This window comes from Rutilus rutilus (genome assembly GCF_951802725.1).
Source record: "Rutilus rutilus genome assembly, chromosome: 4".
Taxonomy (NCBI): domain Eukaryota; kingdom Metazoa; phylum Chordata; class Actinopteri; order Cypriniformes; family Leuciscidae; genus Rutilus; species Rutilus rutilus.
Window position 1 is genome coordinate 1,472,813 of NC_140212.1, and position 22,500 is coordinate 1,495,312.

Sequence of the window (22,500 nt, forward strand, 5' to 3'; positions counted from 1 at the left end):
TTCAAAACATAAGAACGTTAGCAAAACATTCTAGCACCGGTCGTCCTGTTTTAGGTTTCTTTATGTTGCAATTATAATGAAGAATGTCTTTATAAAGCTCTAGCAGAATTACACCATTAAAACAGACACAGAAAAGAGCAACTAGAGGAGATCACACAGTTTATCAGCTTCTGGTGTGAACCTCCGTGAACAGCGCAGAAGTCCTTCACCTTCCCACATATATGGCAAGCCGTTTCGACGTTTAATCATTCCCAGGATATGAATGATTGATTTCGACAAGTCAATTTTCACTTCTTGATATCAACAATGACCTATAGGTCAAATGTCACCATTCAAATTCAATTGTTGATATAAAGAATTGATTTCTTAGTTGAAATTCCTTTCACATATCAGAAATACAATTCTTACTAGTAAAAATCTTTATTTTTGATATCAATAATTACGTGATTACTAGTGCAAATGTCTGTTCTTGATATCGACAATTGAATTGCTACGAGTATGTTCATTTTTTATATCAATAATTCAATTGCCACTAGTGACAATGCTAATTTCTGATATCATGAATGTGATTGTTACAAGCATTTTAGATATCTGAGATTACTCTCCTAATTATTAATATCAGAAATACATTTTCAGATGTCAGAAATAATGAATGTAACATGTTGAAATACATTTACAGTTATCAAGATTTAACATTTAAACTAGTGAAAACTAAGTTCTTTATATCAGGCATTTAAATTTGACCAGTATAGTAATTATTGATATAAAAAAAATATGATTTTTACTAGTAAGAATTGTATTTCTGGTGTGTGAAACTGGAATTTCAACTAAGAAATCAATTCTTGACAACAACAGTTGAATTTGAATGGAAGATTATGGTGACATTTAACTATAGTGAAAATACAATGATCAAGAATTATAGTTCTTACTATAGTTGAAATTTAATTCTTGATATTAAGAATTCATATTTCTGCGAGTGATGATGTCATTGTTATGGAAGCTTGTTTCCGCCACAGAATAAAACATTTTAAAAGATAATTGCAACTTTTTATCTCACAATTCTGACTTTATTTCTCACAATTGTGCGATATAAAGTCAGAATTGCGAGATAAAAAGTCAGAATTGCGAGATAAAAAGTCAGAATTGCGAGATATAAAGTCAGAATTGCGAGATAAAAAGTCAGAATTGTGAGATATAAAGTCAGAATTGCGAGATATAAAGTCAAATTGCGAGATAAAAAGTCACAATTGCGAGATATAAAGTCAGAATTGCGAGATATAAAGTCAGAATTGCGAGATAAAAAGTCGCAATTGCGTGTTATAAAGTCAGAATTGCGAGATAAAAAGTCAGAATTGCGAGATATAAAGTCAGAATTGCGAGATATAAAGTCAGAATTGCGAGATAAAAAGTCAGAATTGCGAGATAAAAAGTCGCAATTGCGTGTTATAAAGTCAGAATTGCGAGATAAAAAGTCAGAATTGCGAGATATAAAGTCAGAATTGCGAGATATAAAGTCAGAATTGCGAGATAAAAAGTCGCAATTGCGTGTTATAAAGTCAGAATTGCGAGATAAAAAGTCAGAATTGCGAGATAAAAAGTCAGAATTGCGAGATAAAAAGTCAGAATTGCGAGATATAAAGTCAAATTGCGAGATAAAAAGTCACAATTGCGAGATATAAAGTCAGAATTGCGAGATATAAAGTCAGAATTGCGAGATAAAAAGTCAGAATTGCGAGATAAAAAGTCGCAATTGCGTGTTATAAAGTCAGAATTGCGAGATAAAAAGTCAGAATTGCGAGATATAAAGTCAGAATTGCGAGATATAAAGTCAGAATTGCGAGATAAAAAGTCGCAATTGCGTGTTATAAAGTCAGAATTGCGAGATAAAAAGTCAGAATTGCGAGATAAAAAGTCAGAATTGCGAGATAAAAAGTCAGAATTGCGAGATATAAAGTCAAATTGCGAGATAAAAAGTCACAATTGCGAGATATAAAGTCAGAATTGCGAGATATAAAGTCAGAATTGCGAGATAAAAAGTCGCAATTGCGTGTTATAAAGTCAGAATTGCGAGATAAAAAGTCAGAATTGCGAGATATAAAGTCAGAATTGCGAGATATAAAGTCAGAATTGCGAGATAAAAAGTCAGAATTGCGAGATAAAAAGTCGCAATTGCGTGTTATAAAGTCAGAATTGCGAGATAAAAAGTCAGAATTGCGAGATATAAAGTCAGAATTGCGAGATATAAAGTCAGAATTGCGAGATAAAAAGTCGCAATTGCGTGTTATAAAGTCAGAATTGCGAGATAAAAAGTCAGAATTGCGAGATAAAAAGTCAGAATTGCGAGATAAAAAGTCAGAATTGCGAGATATAAAGTCAGAATTGCGAGATAAAAAGTCGCAATTGCGTGTTATAAAGTCAGAATTCTGACTTTTTTTCTTGAATTTTGACTTAATAACACACAATTGCGACTTTATATCACGCAGTTCTGACTTTATAACCTGCAATTGCGACTTTATATCTCGCAATTCTGAGATAAAAAGTCATAATTGTGAGATTAAAAAGTCGCAATTGCCTTTTTTATTTTTCACTCTGTGGCGGAAACAAGCTTCCATACATTGTTGATTTAAAGAATTAACTTACATTTTTACTAGTGGAAAAGCAACTCCTGCTATCAAAAATTGCCATTGTTACTAGTTTAAAAATCAGTTCCTGATGCCAAGAAGTAGCATTTTAACTAGTGAAAAATGAATTGTTGATATCACAAATTCACATCGTGCGAATGATTAAAAGTCAGCACGGCTTGCCATACCACCTAACCTCCCACGTTCTGAAATATAGACGATGACAGCACGGCGTGACACTATTATTGCATGAAATAAGCTCTCAAAAGAAAACCAATCTAGCTAGAGGACAAAAACATCTATAGAGGAGAGCGTGTTTGTCAGGAGGGTTATAAAGCTTGGACTGCAGGTTTCTCAGCGAAGCCCTTGAGAGCTCCTGCTCGCCGCACATTAGCTGTGTTACAGAAGCACGAGGCGATAATGACACTCAGCATCTGCGTTTATGAGGGTCTCGCGAGGACACCGCAGGCTTCATGCGTGCGCCATCAAGAGCTCATGCGTGTGCTATAAGGACTGAGACACTGTTAGCAGAGATTTGTGCTGCAGAACAACAACTTTTTTAATGCAAAGACCAAATATTCGGATGCATAGGCCAACTTGAGGCAAGACAAGGGTTTAAATTTAAGATATACTTCTCCAGTTGACTGATTACTTAAAGAATTGCAAGTTTTCTGAAATGGTATGTTTAAAGGGATGGTTCGGAGTAAAATCAACCTAGGGTCCTTTGCACCATGACCTCGAGCCAAACACCCCCCAGAAGCCTTATTTCCCCTTGGTTGAACATTATTAAAGTTAGAGCTTATTTAGAGATATCAGCCGGATGGTTTAGTGCAGGCGCTAATGGATCCAAGGCTGTATCTGGTAAATTACTCCACTAATAATGCCCAGAATGGTGCCAAACTTCTACAGTAGTACAAACAGGTTCTGTACTCATAAAACCAGGCATTGGAAAGTTTGTAAGTACATCAGGAGTTTATTTAAATAACACTTGCCTGACGGCTCATGCTACCGCTAACCCGGACACTGACGTCACTTCAGTGATTTGGGAAAAGCACGTAAAAGTCCTGGCAGAACGCGATGCATAAGGATGTAGTGTAACGACGCCCAGTTCCAGGAATGCACTAATATTTTGTTAGTAGTTCCAGTTTGCAACAATTATTAGTTAACACTTTGGAAAAAATAATAATTCGTATTACACTACATCCTTATGCATCGCTTTCTGCCAGGACTTTTACGTGCTTTTCCCAAATCACTGAAGTGACGTCGGTGTCCGGGTTAGCGGTAGCATTAGCCGTCAGGCAAGTGTTATTTAAATAAACTCCTGATGTACTTACAAACTTTCCAATGCCTGGTTTTATGAGTACAGAACCTGTTTGTACTACTGTAGAAGTTTGGTACCATTCTGGGCATTATTAGTGGAGTAATTTACGAGATACAGCCTTGGATCCATTAGCGCCTGCACTAAGCCATCCGGCTGATATCTCTAAATAAGCTCTAACTTTAATAATGTTCAACCAAGGGGAAATAAGGCTTCTGGGGGGTGTTTGGCTCGAGGTCATGGTGCAAAGGACCCTAGGTTGATTTTACTCCGAACCATCCCTTTAAACATGCAAATAAAGCATTATCATATTAAATATGCACAAACTTGCAGGACAGAGATCAGAACATCGGTTAAAAAATTCTTTGTGGTATATAAGTTAAAAAAAATTACATTTTTAATCAGTCGATAAATCAGAAAATATTGGCAATAGCCAGAAAAAAAAAAGAATAAAATGTTCTATAAATCAGGTGAAGGATATATGAACAAACATTTAGAATATAGATATGAATGAAAGTGTAGAGTTTGGTGTGTGAAGCTGCTGAAGTGCTACATATGCAAATAACATAAACACTAAATGTGTATTGTGGATATTCTCTTCAGTCTGAAACAACATGTCATGAAAAGCCAAAAATCTCAAAATTGTCCAGTGCATGAAAGAAACATTATTATAGCGTCTTGCCTTAAAAATAACAATGGCACCGTATAAATTCACTCTGGTATCTGACAGCCTGTGAAATAATCCTGTTCCTCCTCTTCTCACCGACCGGCTGCAAGCCTGAATGAAGATCAGCTTTATCACACAGAGCAAATAACATATTTGAATATAAAAATGAGAACATTTCTGCTCTAAACTGCTGTTATCTTCATCCAGAGGGAAGATCACGGGCGATATCTCAGAGGAGATTCAGGCGTGTCTTCCTGTAATTATGTCCAAACTGCACCAGAACGGAGTTATTTCATTTAAACGGTAGAATGACGAAGGTCGGAAACAGAAACATTTTTGCATTTGAAGCAGGCAATTAAAAGCTTCAGCTGTAATGCAGAGATTCCCAAACTTTGACCTAAAACGCTTACTTGAGATTTTAAGTTAATATTTCCATCATTTAACAAGCAGTGTTGGGGGTGTCGAATTACAAGTTACACTCAAAAAAACGAACTTGATTAAATTAAGGAAAACTTTTCCACGAAAATGAATTACATTTTTCCAACAAAATCGAATTTGTTTGAAATGATTTGTTGTAATAATCTTGTTGTATGAACTTAAATTAATTTAGTCATTCCTGCTAGATAAAGTTTTGTCAGGTTGACTACATTTAATTTATGCCCGGCCTAAAATCACCAACATTATAATTTTAGCTAGTTTGACTCTACAGTTATTTCCAAAAACATTACAGAAAGTCCTCTAAGTTTCTAACATAACTGAATATTAAACACTAACATTAATCTTTCCATTTACATGCAGAAAAATACATAAAATAACACTTGAATCCCTAAATTTACCATCCTAATGCAGTCCCTTGCAAAGCATGCTGGGAACTACAGATCCACTGCCCAGTTAGTTGTCAACAAAAATTATTCATGTAGTTTTCACACAAATTAAGTAAGTAAACTTCAGTTTTAAATATATTAGGTTGATTGAACACAATTCAATTAAGTTGTGACAAAATATTAAACAATTGTGTTACAACTTTTGCTAAAACTTTTGCTTATTTTAATTAATTAAATTTAACAAGAGGCAAAAATTAATTTTTTGAGTGTACTTTTTTTTTTTAAAGTAACAAGTGAAGACATTACTTTTAAATTTACAAAAAGTTTTTCAAATAAGTAACGCAAGTTCCTTTGTTTTCCCATTTACTGACCTCTCCTGTACAGGTATTCAGCCTGAGGCTTATATTAATTTCACTTTTAATGTGAAAGGGCCTTTACATTTCCCGAAAATATTACTTTTTATTATTATTATTATTAAAAACAAACATGCAAGCCCAGCCCAGATGAGAAAAATTAACGCAAAAGTAACCTAATGCATTACTTTTCATAAATAGTAACACAGTTAGTTGATTCATTAAGGAGTAACGAAATATTGTAACACAAAAAGTAACATATTCGCATGTTTGCCGTTCTCTGATGTTGGTTAATGTTCACATGACACGTAATCTCAGCCTCAGATGCCACGACCACGGACCGCTGGCTGAACGTCTCATGCATAAGGCACACAAAACTAGTTTTGAAGCCGTCATCTGATTGGTTGAATCAGAGCCCGTCTACGGAGAGCCTGGCCACTCCCTATTAAGTCCTATTGTACCGAATTGTGGTTGCAGTTCCACCAGAGTTCCACTGGGGGCGATCGCCCATGAGTGCAAAATGAATGGGAGTCTATGGGGCTAGACGGCTAAATTTGTCTCTTTCACCCGATTGACGTTGAGAAATCTCAGATTTGATTGTAGGTTTTGCAAGTTCAACATGGGTTATAGGTCGAAAGTTGAATGAACGAGTACTTCTGTCCTTTCGATTTCTTACAGGTTGAGTTGTTGTTGCCCATAACACGCTAGCATTCTGCTAATGAACGCTGATTGGTCAGTGAAGGACTGATTACGACCAGAGATACCGCTTGATGGCATTGTGTGTGTGTGTGTGTGTGTGTGTGTGTGTATTTTCGGCGTGGTCTTTTAAAACATAACAAAAACTCTTCTAGCACGTGTGTTTACCTGTGTCAGCTGTGTTGTCGATGCCTCGAGAGAAAAGAAAGTGCAGAGCACGAAAGCACCAGAGTGACTGAAGGATTGCCGTAAAGCAGTATCTCTGGTCATACGATGTGTATGACGTCATTGACATTTTAAAAGACTTTTTAAAGCAAATAAGTGACTCTAAAAAATCGAACACTCAGCAATGTGTAATTTCTTTGCATCTCCTTTCGAAAACAACATTCAAATTACTAGACAAAAAATGATATCCTGAGAAAAGTGGATTTTGAGAGGTATAGCGCCATAGACCTCCATTCATCCTGCACTCGTCCTGTGAGCGCCCTCATGTGGAGCCAGAGTGGAACTGCAACCAGTTCAGAAGCCGGAAGTTTACTGAGAATGGAAGTTCTCCCCTTATTAGACATTCTCTGGTTGAGTTCTACTGGTGTCGCGATCTTCAACGATCTGCCTGGATACTTCGCCATTGCGAAGCCAAACCCCCTCATGGAAGAAGAAAATCCATCATGTTTACATCAGGATCAATTCAACGCTGCATTTTCAAAAGTATGTGAAGTTCGCAGCATAGACTTTTTAAAACTAAACCTTCAGCAAACATTATGGGAACGTTAGTTTTGAATGTTCTCCAAATTTTTTAAAATTGCGTATTGCAAGGTTTTAATTTTTTTTCTAATGTGTATTTATGTAGTGATGTACATGTACTGTGAAGCCAGAGACAATTTTCAGGGATAATAAGTAAAGTAAAGAAACAAGTAGCAACGTTTAAAAAACGTTAGCGGACCGTCCAACTAAAATGTTTCCGAATTTTTTTTTCCATGAGCGATGTATAAATAACATTTTGAGAAGGTTATTAAAGACAAAATAACATTGAACGAACATTTTATTAACGTTGATGGGAGAATGTTTGCTCATAACTTTAAGAGAACCTTGCCAAAACATTCTGAGAATGTTTCCTGTTAGCTGGGATTTTGGCATTAAATGTAATAAAACGATCCCCGCACGTAGTTCTCATCAGTCTCCGTGTGGCTGTAATGTGATTCGCTGCATGAGATGTTCAGTTCACATGTGTCAGACTCAAACCTGATCAGCTGGAGCTGCTGACCTCCTGTTGTCACTCCCATAAGGCCATGTTTTCTCCCATCATCCATCACTGCTGTCATGTCCAGCTCAGCGGCAGCAGGGGATTGGTAGATGTGAGCTCTGATTGTGCGCGACAACCTCATTACGAGCCGATCCAAGCTCCCGCTTTCATCATGAGCGATGCATGTCAGTCTTCTCCAGCATCAGATCTCTGGAGGCTTGAAGAAATCATGCAAACTACAAAACCTACACACTATAATTTGCATTAACATGCAAAAATGTACTCTGAAAAAGTTTTGCATGAATAATTCAGTACCGTTTCGTGAACCGCCTAATCCAAAAGATCTGATTCAAAATAACGATTCATTCACAAATCTTGCTCATTATGCGATCCTGGCACCTTGCAAACACATTTTTGTTATATTAACCGGATATCTTGCTCTCCGGAGATGGTTTAAATCGAGAAATGCTCTGGTGATTTACATATTTGTGTGCAATATATGCATCAGTCAGGACTGCGGACGCAACAACTGAAACTAAATGCGCTCTCACCAGCAGACAAACACTGAGGAAACACCATCAAACACACACCGATCCTCATGATGTTCCTCTGCAGACGGCCTCTCTCGCCCACGCTTCTCTGAGGAACACACGGGGATAATGAGACACACATGAACCTCCTCCAGACCGTCTGTGTGTGTGTGTGTGTGTGTGTGTGTGTGTGTGTGTGTCCAGCAGGAGGCAGCGTTCTGGAACTCATGCAGACCTTCAGCTCTCCTGCTGCTTCTCATCACTCTTGTTTTCTGACAGAAAGAGAAACAGTTTGTGTTTCTCAGCGCAGTCGGGTTCCTCTCGCTGACCTCTGAATGCCCACTGGAATAGTAGGATGAATATTATTACATGAATATGGCAGAGTAAGAGGAGAATGCTAGTATGCTGAATTCAGCACTAGTGTACTGGTTACGGCACAGCACACAGTGAACACTGAATCCCAGCTAAATGGAACGTTCTGGCAAGTTTCTTTCCATACCAGTCAACATTGGGATTTGAAAATAAGGGACATTTTAGGGGGAATTCTAAAGATTTTATTGGTCATGTGAATCACAGTACTGATTGCCTACACCAGACACTGATCCCTAAACCTACCCGTCATTGTAACCTTAACCAATGAAATTAGCTGCAGCAATTACCTTGTATCTTACGTTATGGCCCTGTAGAAGCAGTTTTTGTAAAAATAGGCTAACCACGCCAAAAGTTGTGTCAACCACGCGACTCTCTGGAAATTACCGTATAGACAGGAGGAGAAGCTCGCAGCCAATCGGGGAGACGTGGAGGCATAAAGTCCGATAAAGTCAAGGGAGAAGCCCATAGAGAGTCATAAAGTTGCTCCTAGCTCATGGACAGCTCCTACTCACGCTCTCCGTCTCTGCAAGATTCGGAAGGGAATGATTCAGATTTCTCTCGGTACAGCTACTAGAAGACAGACGGGTTGCTCACGCCACATCTACGTCGTCAAGCTCAGTGTGAGTCTGCGCAGTACGCTCGGCCATCAGGAAGTGAGAGCTTCTAATTGACTTCACTTTTCTCCGTTGAAGTCTATGGGGTCGCTGTGTCCATTTCTTTTACTGTCTATGCTTGGAACGCGCAGCTTTGTTTGATGCGTCAACGTAATTTCCACTGAAACAGGAAGTTAAGGCGGGACATATTGAATGGCTCCGCCCCCTTTTCAAATAGCCAATGGCGTTTAGTTTCCCTCACAGACTGACGGCACCATGGAAGCGAATCCGAGCGCTGATGATACGTTGGATTCAATAGTAGAGGTGTGAATAAATTCTATTAATTTCATTCTTAACCAACGCACAGTTGGAAAACGGGATAAAACTCGAGCGTTTGAGCAACCGAACACACACTAAAACACATATTGCTCTGTGTCTGTAAACGGTCGCTTTGGTCAGGTGGTGTTTATAGCAGAGGGGGCGGAGCTTCAGATTCTAGGGAGCATTTGATTGGACAGAAGAAGTGATGAGAAGCGGTGATGTCATAAAAATCCCTGATCCATATTAGTGGAAGTGAGAGACTGGGAGTTTTGAATGCTTATATCTCCTAAATGCGAATTTTGTCATTGTTTTGGAACATTGTTATTCATAACCTTCAAAGGCTAACATATTCACACTAAAAGCTAAAAAACGTACATTTTGATTTCAGGGGGTCTTTAACGTCTGCATAACAAAAAAATCACTTTTTTTTATTGTTCAGAGAACTATCAGAAATAACGTCAGCATAACATAATACTGAAAGGATGATTATGGGATATGAAGTGTGTTCAGACCTCCTGTTTTAATCCTTTATCATCACCATCACTTACATACATTATATCATTATATCAATTACTTTTAATGATCTCAGAAGTATCCGCTGGGGAGATTTTTGATTTGCTACTGATTATATAATTTATAATGTTGCATAATGGACTAATTACTGTCATTGTTCGGCTCAACTAAGAGACATTTTTGTAAGTTCACTGAATTCGCACACACATATAGTCTGTGGTGATGCAATTATTAAGAGAGCGAAAGGGACGTTTGGAGAGTTTAAAAAGTGAAAATGCTGTGAACTATACACACACTTGCCTCGGGTAAATTCTTCTCCGTCAGGTTTTATGTCGGAAACAATCTTCCAGGCTGAAGCAAAGGAGAGTTCGTCTGTATAGCGCTCCACCGCCTGTGGGACACAAACACAAACGGGACGACCTCAGATGACCCTCATCTCACTCGTTCACTTGGGATCGTGTGTTTATTCTAGTATGCTTAATAGACAGCAGGTTCCCTTAAAGATTCTGATCAAATCATTCAGATAAATACAAGCGTTTCTTCCTGGAGCTGCTGAGATTAGAGTCGGAGACGCTTGCGACGCGATAATATGTTCAGGCAGATGTCTAGAGGTCTGATGGCTGTTATCAAACGGGTCCTGTGGGCTCTGAAGTTCATGCCGCATGTATAGATAATATATGGTGTTCAGCAGCCAAACAATCAGACGAGTCCTGCTGTGTGCAAGATTTAGCTTTAGCATTAAACACACACACACACACACACACACACACACACACACACACACACACACACACACACACACACACACACAAACACAAGCTTTTCTATCATTTCCAATGACTTTTCTATCCTCTAAACTCTCATATAAACCTTTTTGCATTTTCGCATCATCATCAAGACATTTCTTATAGTTGTTTATCAAGTCGTTTTCCTCATGGAGAACATTAGTTGCTAGAAGACTTGAAATTTTTATTTCATTTGAAATGTAATGTAATGTTGGGAGGCAGAACAGAAGGTGTTTTGGAGAGGGAAAATAATTTTAATGATTAAAGATGAAAGTTCTGTCATCATTTACACACCGTCACGTCGGTGAATTCTTCTGTGAAACATAAAAGATGTTTAGCAGAATGTGTATGTTGCTCTTTTCAATACTCATAGATTCAATACAATAAATGTACTACAGACAGACAGATGATAGACAGATGATAGACAGACAGACAGACACAGATAGACAGACAGATGATAGACAGATAGACAGACACAGATAGACAGACAGACAGACAGACAGACAGATGATAGACAGACAGATGATAGACAGATAGACAGACACAGATTATAGACAGACAGATAGACAGACAGACAGACAGACAGACAGACAGATGACAGACAGACACAGACAGACAGATGATAGACAGACACAGACAGACAGACATGATAGACAGACAAATGATAGACAGATAGACAGACACAGATAGACAGACAGATGATAGACAGACAAATGATAGACAGATAGACAGACACAGATAGACAGACAGATGATAGACAGACAAATGATAGACAGATAGACAGACACAGATAGACAGACAGATTATAGACTGACAGATGATAGACAGATAGACAGACAGATAGACAGACAGACAGACAGATGACAGACAGACACAGACAGACAGATGATAGACAGACACAGACAGACAGACAGATGATAGACAGACACAGATAGACAGATAGACAGACACAGACAGACAGACAGATGATAGACAGACAAATGATAGACAGATAGACAGACACAGATAGACAGACAGATGATAGACAGACAAATGATAGACAGACAAATGATAGACAGATAGACAGACACAGATAGACAGACAGATTATAGACTGACAGATGATAGACAGACAAATGATAGACAGATAGACAGACACAGATAGACAGACAGATTATAGACTGACAGATGATAGACTGACAGATGATAGACAGATAGACAGACAGATAGACAGACAGACAGACAGATGACAGACAGACACAGACAGACAGATGATAGACAGACACAGACAGACAGACAGATGATAGACAGACACAGATAGACAGATAGACAGACACAGACAGACAGACAGATGATAGACAGACAAATGATAGACAGATAGACAGACACAGATAGACAGACAGATGATAGACAGACAAATGATAGACAGATAGACAGACACAGATAGACAGACAGATTATAGACTGACAGATTATAGACAGACACAGATAGACAGACAGATTATAGACTGACAGATGATAGACAGATAGACAGACAGATAGACAGACAGACAGACAGATGACAGACAGACACAGACAGACAGATGATAGACAGACACAGACAGACAGACAGATGATAGACAGACAATGATAGACAGATAGACAGACACAGATAGACAGACAGATTATAGACTGACAGATGATAGACAGATAGACAGACACAGATAGACAGACAGATAGACAGACAGACAGACAGACAGACGGATGACAGACAGACACAGACAGACAGATGATAGACAGACAAATGATAGACAGATAGACAGACACAGATAGACAGACAGATGATAGACAGACACAGACAGACAGACAAATGATAGACAGATAGACAGACAGACAGACAGATGATAGACAGACACAGACAGACAGACAGACAGACAGACAGATGATAGACAGACAGACAGATAGACAGACAGACAGACAGACAAACAGATGATAGACAGACAAATGATAGACAGATAGACAGACACAGACAGACAGACAGACAGACAGACACACAGACAGACAGATGATAGACAGATAGACAGACACAGACAGACAAATGATAGACAGATAGACAGATATACACTCACCTAAAGGATTCTTAGGAACACCTGTTCAATTTCTCATTAATGCAATTATCTAATCAACCAATCACATGGCAGTTGCTTCAATGCATTTAGGGGTGTGGTCCTGGTCAAGACAATCTCCTGAACTCCAAACTGAATGTCAGAATGGGAAATAAAGGTGATTTAAGCAATTTTGAGCGTGGCATGGTTGTTGGTGCCAGACGGGCCGGTCTGAGTATTTCACAATCTGCTCAGTTACTGGGATTTTCATGCACAACCATTTCTAGGGTTTACAAAGAATGGTGTGAAAAGGGAAAAACATCCAGTATGCGGCAGTCCTGTGGGCGAAAATGCCTTGGTGATGCTAGAGGTCAGAGGAGAATGGGCCGACTGATTCAAGCTGATAGAAGAGCAACTTTGACTGAAATAACCACTCGTTACAACCGAGGTATGCAGCAAAGCATTTGTGAAGCAACAACACGCACAACCTTGAGGCGGATGGGCTACAACAGCAGAAGACCCCACCGGGTACCACTCATCTCCACTACAAATAGGCAAAAGAGGCTACAATTTGCACAAGCTCACCAAAATTGGACAGTTGAAGACTGGAAAAATGTCGCCTGGTCTGATGAGTCTCGATTTCTGTTGAGACATTCAGATGGTAGAGTCAGAATTTGGCGTAAACAGAATGAGAACATGGATCCATCATGCCTTGTTACCACTGTGCAGGCTGGTGGTGGTGGTGTAATGGTGTGGGGGATGTTTTCTTGGCACACTTTAGGCCCCTTAGTGCCAATTGGGCATCGTTTAAATGCCACGGCCTACCTGAGCATTGTTTCTGACCATGTCCATCCCTTTATGACCAACATGTACCCATCCTCTGATGGCTACTTCCAGCAGGATAATGCACCATGTCACAAAGCTCGAATCATTTCAAATTGGTTTCTTGAACATGACAATGAGTTCACTGTACTAAAATGGCCCCCACAGTCACCAGATCTCAACCCAATAGAGCATCTTTGGGATGTGGTGGAACGGGAGCTTCGTGCCCTGGATGTGCATCCCACAAATCTCCATCAACTGCAAGATGCTATCCTATCAATATGGGCCAACATTTCTAAAGAATGCTTTCAGCACCTTGTTGAATCAATGCCACGTAGAATTAAGGCAGTTCTGAAGGTGAAAGGGGGTCAAACACAGTATTAGTATGGTGTTCCTAATAATCCTTTAGGTGAGTGTGTATATATGTAGATAGATATGTAAATACTGTGCAAACACACACACACACCTTATAATTAAAACATGAACATTTCTGCATGAGTTCATCTCTATTAAGCTAAAGCAGATACAGTATAATGAGTGTTCAAACTTCTCTCAAATTAACTAAACAGCACAGCAATTACACAAACAAGAACAAGTCATTTAAACACATTCAACTGCTCTCTCTCTCTGTCTCTCTCTCTCTCTCCTCTCTCTCTCTCTGTCTCTCCTCTCTTTCTCTCTCTCTCACTCTCTCTCTCTCTCCCTCTCTCCTCTCTCTCTCTCTCTCCACTGTTTGTTGGAGTGTTTTCAGTTTTCTACTACCTCATGAGAACTTAATGAATGCAGACAGACACTCGATCTGTATCGAGTGGAAATGCCAGTGTGTGTGTGTGTGTGTGTGTGTTAAAATATAATCTACAGACACTATAGCTATTTTTGCCGTTGCCGTAATTTTGGGTTTAATCATGTTAAATCAGGAACATATGCATTCAGAGTCCAGCAGGATATTTCTATTTCAGTTAATGTCAAAAATGTTTTTCTGGCTTTAGTTTCAGTTTTAATGAACTATAAAAACCCTGGTTCAAAGAATCATGAGACCAGTGTTGTGTATCGAACCGAATCCTGACACGAGTGTGTTGTTAAAATATGAGGCACACACACACACACACACACACACACACATATCATTAAACACACACTCTTAAGTGTAATTACATCCTATAATGCTCAGCGCTCTCAGTGTGCATGATGGATTATGGCATGACACCATTATTTAGCTGAAAAATGATTAATGGTGTATGAGCTCCATAAACACTGGGACTGAGAGACAAGCTCACCGAGAGCGTCTCTGACCCTCACACACACCTCTGGAGTAAACACACACCATGAAATATGGGCCGCATTAAAGACTTATTGTTCTCCTAGTGACAGAAGCAGCAGAATTCATTCAGCATTCGTCCAAGAGCGATAAACTCTTCATTATAACTCCAGACGTCTGTATTAAAGCACTGGCACTATAATGGAAGAGCTCAGAAAAACACAGTCCTCAATGGTGCGACAGACGTCTGACATGAGACAAAAACAATCAATCACTCGTAAAACATCTACTATTACATAAAATATTTGCAATTTAAATGTTGCTGGCAAAAAAAAAACTATTGCATCACTTCTGAAGAGCCGTCAGTGCTGAAAGATGCGGTCCGAATGATGCCAATATCTACTAACTAGTCTAGCTAACTATTTTATTTCAGCTTTATTTGGATTAACTGCAATGTTTTTTTAATAGTTTTGGTTTACGTGAATAACCCTGCTTGAAACAACCCAATAAATTCATTAAACATCTTATCTTTGTGGATTTAAGAAGACACGCTGGAGGTTATGCTGACTTTAATGGGTAATTTACTATTATTTTTAAGAAAAGAATTTGAATTCTTCTTAAGTTTTGTCTTAGGAACAATCTTAGAAAAAAAAATATATTATTAAGAAGTTTTTTGGGGAAAAATAAACTTAAAGTGCTTCTATGCTATTTTAAAGGTTCCTAATGTTGTTTTGGTTTCTCCTTCAACAGGTTTATATGCATCCAAGATCAAAAAACACAAATTTTCTCATAATACACATCGCAGCATCATCTCTTTTCTCTCAGTGTCTGAAATGCTTAGTTCGGAGATTCAGTCTCTCTAAGCTCCGCCTCTCTGAGAGCTGCTCTGCTCTGATTGGTCAGAAAGCAAACGCTCATTATCATATCTGACTCTCAGCTCTTGATCTCAGTGATACGAACAGTAACGATGGCGTGGGTTTTACCGTATCAATCTCAGAAAACAGCGTCTTCTCCACACGAACAACACGAACCAAACTCTTCCAGTCTCAGATACACTACAGCGTTTGAGGGCGGAGCTAAGAGACGCTGCTCAGCCAATCAAGACCAGATGCGGGCATTATGCAAATTAGTTACAAACCTGTAGTTGCAGTGAGAAAGTTTGATCTTTGAAACGTTGCAGACCTTTTATATTCACATTTAACCATGTTATACACTAGGTAATATGCAAAATAGCATAAAAGGGCCACTTTAAGAATGTTTTATGAATCAGATTCAAGATTAATAAAGGCTCTGTAACCCCTGATGTTTTTTTTTGTTTGTTCTAACGGCAGCAATTATGAAAGCGCTTTACTAACGAGCGTATGTGGACTCAAAGCTGCTGTCCTCGCTAACAAGTCCCTCTAATGAGATCATTAATTACGTCCTCCAGCAGAATAAATCTGCTGCCTCAACATGTCGAGAACAACACAGAAACTCTGTGGGGTGTGAGAGCAGATTACGGGTCAGTGCGAGACACGAGCCACGAGCGAGACGTGTGTGTTAGAACGGATGCCGGATGCTCTTAAAACACCACCATCTGTACGGGAGAACGAACGAGAACGAGAACGTTTACTGCGAGAATAGCAAGAGCTGCCGGAAATAATCAATTACCAGGTTTAGTTTTTCCCATGTTCATCTCTCTTTAGTGTGTAATGTTGCTGAGTTCTTCTCTATGTCAGTGTCAGTGTTGCTGAACTCCCTGAAACGCCTCCACTGTAGTCTTGAGTTTCTTCCGGGAACGAACACGTCACAATATTCCTCATTTAAATAATTCATGCGCAGAATAAAGGGGCGGGGCCTGGTTGAGTTAGTTAGTAGTGTGTTGAAACCAAGCGGAAAACTTCCAGTCGCTCTCTTGAAACCAACACTGAAAAAAACTGCAGTTCATTGACTGGCCACTAGAGACCGGCTCCAAAAGAGAGTCAATCCCATAGACCTCCATGTTAAAATGCCCAACTTTACAGCAGAAACAAATGCGTTTACAGCCTGGTGCAAAAAGTGTTTTTGGTCTATATTGCTAATTTTGCCCCTCATGACGACTGTGAGGGGGGTGATTTTTTTTATAACTCATCCGTTTAAATTATATTAAGCCTTAAAGTTCTGCATAATTAAGGGCGTGGCCACTTGAGTGACAGGTGGATTGCCGCTGATGTCACTACTAGTCGTTTGTCTGCTGTCTGTTAGTGTCACGTCACCTCAGCTAATCCACCTTTTTGGCCATTTTCGTTTATCCGGGAGTGACGCTGCCAAGATGGCGACGGCCGGCTCCGCCCACTTTGGGCTTCAAAAATGCTCTTCAGAAACACTCCGGGTGACGTCACACACACACTACGAGCATATTTCTTTACAGTCTATGGTTGAAACTGGCGCTTATAGTAAGGGGCGGGGCATTTCCCAAACACACTCGAAGCGCTCGACCAATCACAACACACTGATCCAGCCGACCAATCAGAGCACAGTGTGCTTTTCAGAAGGAGGGGCTTCATAGAGACAGGGAGTAAACAGAGCGTTACTGACAGACTGGGAAGAGAAGCAAAATAAGGCCTACTATCCAAAAATGAACACTTTCGCTTATATAAGCAGATCACCAGCCGAGCTACAGTGTGTGAGAGGACGGCAGTATTTGCTTCTCTGTTCAAGATCTGTTTTTCCAGTGTGTGTGTATTTAACTGGTGCTCTGTTTGAATGACACACAATATAAACAATCCTGGTTTGCCTAATTGGTAATTAATCAGGATCCATGATTAGAGGTGATCAATTACAGGCGTCTAAAGAAACACAGTTAGCGGCGCTCTCTCTCTGAACTAAACAGAATTACATGATGAGTAAAACTGACTCAAAACAATATGATTTCTGGTGCTCAGTTGCCAATAAAATATATGCATCAAATACAATGCAAAAAAAATGTGTGTGTTCTTCAGTATTTTTTTTCTTGTTTTCCAGCACGAATATCTAATCATTCTTAAATCAAGATACATTTATTGGAGAAGCAAGTTTTTTTTTTTTAATGTATAAAAATTAAGTGACTTCATGCTCAAAACGAATTAATATCTGGCAATGGGTCAAAAAAATAAACAATTCAAAGGGAGAAAAAGATTATTTTTCTAAACCCATTGGCAATTCATATTAATTTTAATATGGAGAATATAGTAAATAAAGTATAGAAAATGAGAATACAGTGAATAATCTTCCTGGACTAATGGACTTGGCTATTTCAAAGTGTGTGTTATATGGTGCTAACGTGACTCTGAAAGATTTCACACTCCTGCACTCCTGTTTTCTCCTCTGTCCGTGATGTCGCTCTGTGTCTTTATCTCTGCCTCTGAATCTGGGTTATTTTCTGCTGTCGCCATCATTTTCTGCTGAAAACACAAACCCACAATATCAGGCACAGTGTCTCTCTCTCTCTCACACACACACACTCACACACCTCATGCATACACATGTGTTTTTATAGTAGTATTTCTACAACAGAACTAGTTCATCTCTGGTGAATGACAGAAAAACACTGTTGTGTGTGTCTTTGACAGGGAGGAAGAACTGAATTTATTCTCTCCACGTGTAACAAAGGGAAAGAGAAATGAGCCGATGGGTGCAGACTACGGTGACACAGACCGTGAAACACTCGACATTTGATACATCATTTGATTTCATTTGGGTTTAGAAATGTAGGGAAATTCATTTACGTGTACATATAGCTGCAGCTGGAGTCCTGCGTGTGGAAATGGAGAATAAATCACGGAGAAAGACACAGAAAGATACGAGACACGACTGAGAATCACAATATGAGGAGGCTGAACATCCTGAAGTATATCAGCGAGAAAATGAAGAGCAGGAAATGAGATTATGGTAAATACAATGCAGAAAATAAAAGAATACAGTAAATAAAGTGCAGGAAATATGAGAATACAGTGAATAAAGTGCAGAAAATAAAAGAATACAGTAAATAAAGTGCAGGAAATATGAGAATACAGTGAATAAAATGCAGGAAATATGAGAATACAGTGAATAAAGTGCAGAAAATAAAAGAATACAGTAAATAAAGTGCAGGAAATATGAGAATACAGTGAATAAAATGCAGGAAATATGAGAATACAGTGAATAAAGTGCAGAAAATAAAAGAATACAGTAAATAAAGTGCAGGAAATATGAGAATACAGTGAATAAAATGCAGGAAATATGAGAATACTGTGAATAAAATGCAGGAAATATGAGAATACAGTAAATAAAGTGCAGGAAATATGAGAATACAGTGAATAAAATGCAGGAAATATGAGAATACTGTGAATAAAATGCAGGAAATATGAGAATACTGTGAATAAAATGCAGGAAATATGAGAATACTGTGAATAAAATGCAGGAAATATGAGAATACAGTGAATACAATGCAGAAAATAAAATGCAAAAAATAAAAGAAGGCAGTAAATAAAGTGCAGGAAATATGAGAATACAGTGAATAAAGTGCAGAAAATATGAGAATATAGTGAATAAAATGCAGGAAATATGAGAATACAGTGAATAAAGTGCAGAAAATAAAAGGAGGCAGTAAATAAAGTGCAGGAAATATGAGAATACAGTGAATAAAGTGCAGAAAATAAAAGGAGGCAGTGAATAAAGTGCAGGAAATATGAGAATACAGTGAATAAAGTGCAGAAAATAAAAGAAGACAGTAAATAAAGTGCAGGAAATATGAGAATACAGTGAATAAAGTGCAGAAAATATGAGAATATAGTGAATAAAGTGCAGAAAATATGAGAATATAGTGAATAAAGTGCAGGAAATATGAGAATATAGTGAATAAAATGCAGGAAATATGAGAATACAGTGAATAAAGTGCAGAAAATATGAGAATATAGTGAATAAAATGCAGGAAATATGAGAATACAGTGAATAAAGTGCAGAAAATAAAAGGAGGCAGTAAATAAAGTGCAGGAAATATGAGAATACAGTGAATAAAGTGCAGAAAATAAAAGGAGGCAGTGAATAAAGTGCAGGAAATATGAGAATACAGTGAATAAAGTGCAGAAAATAAAAGAAGACAGTAAATAAAGTGCAGGAAATATGAGAATACAGTGAATAAAGTGCAGAAAATATGAGAATATAGTGAATAAAGTGCAGAAAATATGAGAATATAGTGAATAAAGTGCAGGAAATATGAGAATACAGTGAATAAAGTGCAGAAAATAAAAGAATACAGTAAATAAAGTGCAGGAAATATGAGAATACTGTGAATAAAATGCAGGAAATATGAGAATACTGTGAATAAAATGCAGGAAATATGAGAATACAGTGAATAAAGTGCAGGAAATATGAGAATACAGTAAATACAATGCAGAAAATAAAATGCAAAAAATAAAAGAAGGCAGTAAATAAAGTGCAGGAAATATGAGAATACAGTGAATAAAGTGCAGAAAATATGAGAATATAGTGAATAAAATGCAGGAAATATGAGAATACAGTGAATAAAGTGCAGAAAATAAAAGGAGGCAGTAAATAAAGTGCAGGAAATATGAGAATACAGTGAATAAAGTGCAGAAAATAAAAGAATACAGTGAATAAAGTGCAGGAAATATGAGAATATAGTGAATAAAGTGCAGAAAATAAAAGAATACAGTGAATAAAGTGCAGGAAATATGAGAATACAGTGAATAAAGTGCAGAAAATATGAGAATACAGTGAATAAAGTGCAGGAAATAAAAGAAGACTAACTAAAGTGCAGGAAATATGAGAATACAGTGAATAAAGTGCAGAAAATAAAAATACAGTGAATAAAATGCAGGAAATATGAGAATACAGTGAATAAAGTGCATAAAATAAAAGAAGACAGTAAATAAAGTGCAGGAAATATGAGAATATAGTGAAAAAAGTGCATAAAAAATGAGAATAAAGTAAATAAAGTGCATAAATTATCAGAATACAGTAAATAAATTGCAGAAAATATGAGAATACAGCAAATAAAACGTAGTCAATATTAGTGTGTGTAATGTAGTGTGTCGTGTGCATCCAGTGTGTGTAAGTCCCAGTGATAATAATGTGACTGTAAAAGAATAAAGCAGAAAGGATGAAGGAGGGAGTTTTTATACTCACTGTCTCAGCTTGTGTGTGTGTGTGTGTGTGTGTGTGTGTTCACTGCTGAAGGACTCTTGAGCTTCAGCTTGGCATTGTGTGTGTGTCTCATAACTTCTCTGACCTTCACTCCATTAACACTCATCTCTGTCTGATAAGCCCCTGCTCTGCTATCTGGACTGTTTTACCCAGGAGTCGAGGAGTGTGTGTTTGAGGAAGTGTGAGGTGATACAGAGGACGGGCTTTAAATGGAAACATACAGAGAGAAAGACAAGTGTCACACACACACACACACACACACACACACACACACATAAGGACACGTCCACTTACAGTAGGAAACCAGAGAAACACACGTTTGCACCAAGTGCGAGACTTGTGTGTGTGTTTCGCAAACAATGTTAAATATAAGACATGCACTGTTACCTTTATCCCCGTCTGAGGCCACCAGACACTGGACCTGATTGAAAACAGACAAGTAGCAAACAGAGTCAAACAGAGTCATGCACACTAACGGTCAAAAGATTGTAATGTTTTAGAAAGAAGTTCTGTAAAGAGATTCATAATAGAGATTTTCTTTAGTTTAAGTCTCTTCTGCTCATCAAGGCTGCGTTTATTTGATCAAAAATACAGTAAAAATAGTGAAATTTTATTAGAATTTAAAATATCTATTTTCTATGTGAATATACAGTAAAGTGTAATTTGTTCCTGTGATCAAAGCTGAATGTTCAGCATCATTACTCCAGTCTTCAGTGTCACATGATCCTTCACAAATCACTCTAATATGAGGATTTGATGATCAAGAAACATTTATGATTATTATCAGTGTTGAAAACTGTTTCATTTTCTTCTTTTTTTACATATTTTTGTGGAAACTGTGATGCATTTTAATTCTTTGAAGAATAGAAAGTTTGATTTGAATCTTTTGTAACATCATGAATGTCTTTACGGTCACTTTTGATCAGTTTAATGAGTCCTTACAGAATAAAAGTATACTTTTTTTTTTTTTTTTTTTTACTAAAGAAATAAAAAACTTTTTTATTACTTGAAATCAATTTTAAATTAAATAAAATATTAAAATAAATATTTAATTTTTTTAATATTTTTTCTTTAGTAAATCTGTATCTTCACAATATCCACTTACGGCCTCAGAAAATCCCAGAAGGGAAATTCAATATAAAAAGTAATTTGCAGTTTATGGCGAAATTTAATTATCATTAACGCTTAATAAATTGGGAGAAATCACTCGTTTATGGTTTAGATTCATACGGAAAAGGATGAAACCTTGATGATGCCAAAGGAATCCAGCTGAATATATTTAATTAATCTCATTTATTATAAATTAGATGATCTAAACTGATGATCCGCACAGATCAGTTGTACACCGTGAACGTGTGCGAGAACTAAACTCACAGAGC

General features: G+C 37.8%; 1 protein-coding gene across 2 annotated transcripts in view; it reads right to left on the bottom strand.

The window, feature by feature from the left end:
* Positions 1–21,132, bottom strand: part of mtpn (myotrophin) — a 38,935-nt gene extending 17,803 nt beyond the window's left edge. The window contains exons 1-3 of one of the 2 annotated variants that reach the window (XM_084406213.1): positions 21,104–21,132; positions 10,352–10,442; positions 4,622–4,717 (exon numbers count right to left, since the gene is read on the bottom strand). The gene's annotated coding sequence lies outside the window, so the exon portion shown is untranslated. Of the gene's footprint in view, positions 1–4,621; positions 4,718–7,721; positions 10,443–21,103 lie in introns of both variants that reach the window. The other variant, XM_084406212.1, reaches the window with a different exon arrangement.
* Positions 21,133–22,500: the final 1,368 nt, after the last annotated feature.